The sequence below is a fragment of the Juglans microcarpa x Juglans regia genome, chromosome 3D (assembly GCF_004785595.1).
Source record: "Juglans microcarpa x Juglans regia isolate MS1-56 chromosome 3D, Jm3101_v1.0, whole genome shotgun sequence".
Lineage (NCBI taxonomy): Eukaryota > Viridiplantae > Streptophyta > Magnoliopsida > Fagales > Juglandaceae > Juglans > Juglans microcarpa x Juglans regia.
The window spans coordinates 11,488,017-11,494,710 of NC_054598.1; positions in this window are offsets into that span (position 1 = coordinate 11,488,017).

A 6,694-nucleotide genomic window follows, 5' to 3' on the forward strand; every position below is an offset into this window, starting at 1 on the left:
AAATTATCTGACGGAAGACTGTAAAATATTTGTAAAGTTATTTTGCTGTTTTATGAACAATTCTGATACTTAATAAAGAAAGACCCTTTTTTTTTCACCGCTGCAAAAAATTACTGTACATTTTATGTATGTTGTACACACTTTGAGCACTGTGAGTTTTTGGGGTGCGTGATCTGTGTGGTCATCATCCCGGTATCACGAACTCCATAAAAATAACACGTGGGGGTCGAGGGCGCCACAGGTGGTATCAGAGCGGTCTGACTCTGGGTAAAACCGTATAAATACCTAGGTATAGTACCAGAATTTTTTATTTTAATTTTATCGAGTTTTAAAAAGGGACGTTTTTTCAGTAAGATGGACCGATCAGGAATACCGCATCCGGAACCTGAGATTGACTTGTCTCGCTCGGATGAGAATCTCGCCATGGCTAGAGCTTTAACCCGTATGACAGAATTTCTTCAGCAGAATTTTCCGCCGTAAAGGGAGCAACAGAACGGTTGTCCGTACGAACGCTTTTTAGCTCATAGGACCCCTACTTTTTCTGGGCAAGAGGATCCACTTCATGCTGGAAGGTGGATTAGTGATCTCGAAAAGACATTTGAGATCTGTGGGTGTACCGAAACTCAAAAGGTGTTATATGCAAGTTACCTGTTGCAAGGTGACGCGACTGCTTGGTGGGGAACCAAACGGGAGCTTTTGGAAATGGAGTTAGGATCTATTGCGGCGGTATCTTGGCCGCAGTTTAAAAAGGAATTCAATGATCGTTTCTTCCCGAATACTATGAGGAAACAAAAGGCACGAGAGTTTAACAATTTAGTACAAGGGGTGATGACGGTTGAGCAAAATGCCCGGAAGTTTATAGAACTCGGGAAGTTTGCTACACATTTGATTGCTACGGAAGAGATGCGGATCGAGCGATTTCAGGAGGGTCTACGGCGGGAGATCCGTAGACAGGTTGCTTGCTTGCAAATTCTGACTTTTCAGCAATTAGTAGAGGTTGCTTCGATTGCAGAGCGGGAGTTTATTGATCCTGTTGCTACACCAATGGGGCAAAAGAGAAGAGTTTTTGGGAAGGAAGTAGTTCGGGGTCTGCACCTAAGTTTATTTCCAGGACTGGGGCCTGACCGCAGATGGCCACCGGAGTACGAATGGGAGGTCGAGCGCCAGTATGTGGCAAATGCAATAGGTCGCATGTCGGCGAGTGCCACATGTCTGGGATTCAGTGTTTCAGATGCGGGCAAACAGGACATCTTGCTCGCAGCTGCCCTACCATGATGCAGGCGAATCGAGGCGGTTATCGTGGTGGGAGGACTACCCCAAGACCAACTGCTCAAGCTAGGGTCTACGCAGTGACACCTGGTGAGGTAGACGATGAAGCTCAGGAAACCCAAAATGCTGGAGTCATCACAGGTATAGATTTCTATTCAATCATTTGAGATACTTTATTTGGGTATTTTGTTGGTTAGACTTAATTGGTAGTTTTAAATCTTTTAGGTAGAGTTCGACTATATGATTTTTATGCTTGCATTTTATTTGACTCGGGAGCATCTCAGTCATTCATTTCTGCCACCTTTGCTCGGATGTGCAACCTGGTTTTTAAACCTTTATCACGGTCTTTGATAGTGAAGTTGCCAAATGGGGAAACTGTGTGGTGTTCGAAGGTTACCTTAGGTTGTCCTCTGGTTTTAAATGGAATGACTCTTAAAGCAGATTTGATAAGGTTTAAATTACTTGAGTTTGATATTATCCTAGGAATGGATTGGTTATATCAGTATTTCACCAGCATTAATTGTCGTAGTAGAATTGTTAGTTTCCAACTACCTGGGGATAAGTATTTAGAGTTTGCAGGAAGTAAGGTAAAGGCAAAACCTGCAGTTATATCTGCCATTCAAGCAAGCAGGGACTTAGCTAATGGGGCGGATGCCTATTTGGTTCATGTGGTATCTGCACTTTCGGAGAGGAAATCTGTAGCAGATATTCTGATTGTGTTGAAATTCTCTGATATATTTGTGGATGAGTTGCCCGGCTTGCCACCTGTTCGTGATTTGGAGTTCGCCATTGATCTAGAATCCGGTGCGGCACCTGTTCATAAGGCCCCGTACCGAATGGCGCCAGCAGAGTTAAAAGAGCTGAAAAGTCAATTACAAGAATTGGTAGATAAGGGGTTTTTTCAGCCTAGTTTTTCACCTTGGGGAGCACCAGTGTTGTTTGTTAAAAAGAAGGATGGTACCCTCAGAATGTGTATAGATTACCGAGAACTCAATAAGGTAACCATTAAGAATAAATACCCCCTACCTCGGATTAATTATTTATTCGATCAACTTCAAGGTGCTACTACTTTTTCAAAAATTGACTTAAAATCGGGATACTATCAATTGAGGATAAAGGATCAGGATATACCTAAGACTGCCTTTAGGTCTAGGTATGGGCATTATGAGTTTAAAGTGATGCCGTTCGGATTAGCAAATGCCCCTGCAGCATTTATGGATATGATGAATAGAGTATTCCGACCCTATCTAGATTCCTTTGTGATAGTCTTTATTGATGATATTTTGGTTTATTCTCGAGGACCATAAGAGCACGCCAGCCATCTTCGATTGGTTTTGGGTAAGTTAAGAGATCATCAACTCTTTGCAAATCTGAACAAGTGCGAATTTTGGTTGAAGGAGATTAAATTTCTTGGTCATGTTATGTCCCGGGATGGAGTAGCAGTTGATCCAAGTAAGGTCGAAGCTGTATTGGCATGGCCATGTCCTTCAACGGTGCACGAAATTCGAAGTTTTTTAGGACTTGCTGGTTATTATCGCAGGTTTGTGGAAGGTTTTGCTCGATTGTTTGGACCTCTCACTACTCTTACCAGGAAAAATATTGAGTTTGTCTGGTCAGACAAATGCGAGAAGAGTTTTCAGGAGTTGAAAAAGAGGTTAACTACAGCACCTGTTTTGGCACTTCCGGAACCTCATAAGCCGTTTGTAGTTTTTAGTGATGCTTCCAAATTTGGTTTGGGATGTGTGCTTATGCAGGAAGGAAGAGTTGTGGCGTATGCATCCCGCCAATTGAAAGATCATGAGAAGAATTATCCCACGCATGACTTGGAGTTAGCAGCTGTGGTTTTCACTCTCAAAATTTGGTGGCACTATTTATATGGCGAGACTTGTGAAATTTACACTGATCATAAGAGCCTTAAACATCTTTTCTTGCAGAAAAATCTTAACATGAGACAGAGGAGGTGGTTGGAGTTAATCAGTGATTACTAGTGTGAGATTAAGTATCACTCAGGGAAAGCAAACCTGGTTGCAGATGCACTAAGTCGGAAGTCTTATTCAGTTGATGAGGTTAAGTCATCTGGGTTGGACTTTCTTCTTTCTGGTATAAGGAGACTTCTTACCACTAGTTCTCAGCAGGAAGAGTTGTTGACTTCAATTCTTGATATCCGAGTTCTTGATTTTGAGGAGTTGAAGACTCTGCAGGAAAATGACTCTAAGTTGTTAGACATTAAAGAAAGAGTCAAGAAGTCACAAGGACCCGCGCATTTCAGTCTAAGCAAAGATGACATTCTTTTATTCCGTAATCGTAGGGTGATTCCTACAGATTCAGAATTTAAAGAAAGAATCTTGTCTGAGGCCCATGCAGCACCTTATTCAGTTCACCCTGGAAGTACAAAAATGTACCGAGACTTAAAGAAAAGTTTTTGGTGGGAGGGAATGAAAGGAGACATTGCTTTGTTTATTGCGAAATGTACAACTTGTCGGCAGGTTAAAGCTGAGCATCAGAGGCCCGCTGGCTATCTTCAACCACTCCCTATTCCTGAGTGGAAATGGGACGACATCGCAATGGATTTTGTAATTGGTTTACCAAGGTCACCTAGTGGGAAGAATTCAATCTGGGTTATTATTGATCGGTTGACCAAAAGCGCCTATTTCTTACCTATTTCTAACACTGATACTTTGGGAATCTTGACTCGGATTTATATCAAGGAAATCGTACGTCTTCATGGAATACCCATGAGTATAGTGTCAGATAGAGACCCACGATTCACGTCTCACTTCTGGAAGAGTTTGCAAACAGCCTTGGGCACCAAGTTGAAATTCAGCAGTGCTTATCATCCTCAAACCGACGGTCAATCAGAGCGCACTATTCAGACTCTTGAGGATATGCTGCGAGCTTGTGTTTTGGATTTTAAGGGAAGTTGGGAAAGTCATCTGTCGCTTATAGAGTTTGCGTATAATAACAGTTTTCAAGCGACTATTCAAATGGCCCCTTATGAAGCTCTTTATGGGAGGAAGTGTCGATCTCCCTTATTTTGGGATGAAGTTGGCGAAGGGAATCTACTTGGACCGAATATTGTTCAGGAGATGAAGAATCAGGTTCAAATTATAAGAGACAAGATGGCAGCTGCGCAGAGTCGTCAGAAGAGCTATTCGGACACGAGGAGAAGAGATTTATTATTTGAGGTTGGTGATTGGGTTTACCTCAAAGTTTCTCCAATGAAATGTGTTAAGCGTTTTGGTAAGAAAGGGAAACTTAGTCCGAGATATGTTGGCCATTTTCAGATTCTGGAGAAGGTTGGACCAGTTGCTTATCGTATTTCTCTGCCAGAACATTTTGGTGGAATTCATGATGTTTTCCACGTATCGTCTTTAAAGAAGAGCTTTGGTCAGCAGGAGCCACGTTTCGTTGATCCAGAGAGCATTCAACTCCGGTCTGATCTCACTTATGAAGTTGTTCCAACTCAGATCCTTGACATGAAGGAGCAACAATTAAGATCCAAGTCGATACCTCTAGTTATGGTATCTTGGGGAGATCCATTAGCCCAGGATTTTTCGTGGGAAAGAGAGGCAGACATGAGAAAGTTCTACCGTTACTTATTCGGGTAGTTTTGAATATTTGTATTCTTTCTCAAGTTTGTTTAAGAGTTTTGTATTGTATCATGTTTTGGAATCAATTTAGGAACTTGGCAATTTCGAGGACGAAATTTCTTTTAAGGAGGGGAGGTTGTGAGATCTCTAGTTTCACTTGAATTTTTAATCCTTATTATTTTGAGGTGTTATTTTTTTTATGTGTTAATTAAATATGTTATTTGTTTTGGTATTTTATTTTAAATTTAATTTAGAGAATGTTATTTTAATTATTTGTATTGTTTTTATTTTTGGACTTGTGTTTATTTTTGGGCTTTTTATTTGCTTGTTTATTTATTTGGGCTGTGTGTGTGTGTGTTTTTTTTTTTTCCTGTGGGCCATGGGTGTGTGTGTGCATTTTTGGTGACCCGAGATCCAGCCCAGCCCAACAGGGGCCCAGGCCTTGTGCGGAACACGGCCCAGCCGTGCGGCCCGTGAGAACCCAGTCTCTTCATTGAGAAACGGCGTCGTTTTGATGGAGCCCTAGCTCCATCTTATTTCCTTCTCTCGCGCCGCACTCTGCTACCCTCCTTCCCGATTCTTCTTCTTCCTTTTTCTTCTTCATTTCTACTTCTCCCACCGGATCTCCACGCAGCTACTGCCGAAAATAGATCCCAGCCGAGAGCCACCTCCACCTACGTCTCACTCTCTCGTGTCGTTCGACATGCATCCCGAAGGTTTGCTGTCAACTCGTGGCATCGCACGGTCAATTGCTCTTCCGCAAGCTCCTCGGTGGCGATGGGCATGGCTTCCGTGAGTGCCGCCGTGCCACGCGTCCGCGAGAGGACTTCTTTTTCTCCACGGCATGCTGCCGTTATTTCCTTCCTCCACCGTGCGACACGCACGCCATGCGAACCGCCACTTTTGGCCTATAAGTAGACCACGGCTTCTCATGGTTTGGGGATCTCCGTTCGAGTGTGTTTGGTTTTGCTTTGGATAAATTAATCGAGAATTTTGGTGTGATCCGAGAACAACTTTCTCTTGAAATTTCTGGGTATTTGGTTTGTAAATCCGTGAGGTGTTGTGATTTTGCCGAGCTATTTGTGCTTTCAAAATCTTGTATTTTGGTTGGGTTGTTTGTTGAGTTTCCATCTGGTTTTGTTACAACTCGTGAGTTAAGAGAAACGGTTTGTCGGTGTTCAGCCGTGAGACGCCGTCGCCACTGTTGGCAGCACTTCCTTTCACGTGATCTTCCAGATTTTTATCAATTTCATCGTGTGTATGTAATTTTTTCTTTATTTAAATATTATTTGTAATTTCTCAATTTTATAAATAAATTGTTGTATTTATTGGCTTTATAAACTGTTGTTTATTTGTACATTATTGGTTTGATGAAAATGTATTGTATTTGTTGAAGTGTTGGGCTTTAAATGGTATTGTGGAAAAATGGGCCTTGGGCCGTCAAAGTTGTTGGGATTTTAAATGTAATTGGGCCTTGGGCCGGATTAGCGGATGGGACTATGCGTGTATTTATGAAATTGTGTTTCGGCGTTTATTGAGAACTTGTAAAATGAATTATTTAAATGCGTATTCTAATAAACTGTTGAAAAGCATAAATTATCGTTTTGTTAAATTATGCGGTAATGTCACGAAGTCTGTTGGATATTGATACTGTTGCGTGGGTGCGTGTGTTTCACGACCCCAAGCCGAGATGGGGCATTATCTCGGTGGAGCTTCTCTGGTCACTCGGGAGCGTAACAGACTGACGTGACATCCTCTGAGTTGTTGCAGGGCGACGACGGGAACGGACGAGAGGGTAACGCTCTCGTACCGATTCCGTGACCTTTGGCTGGCGA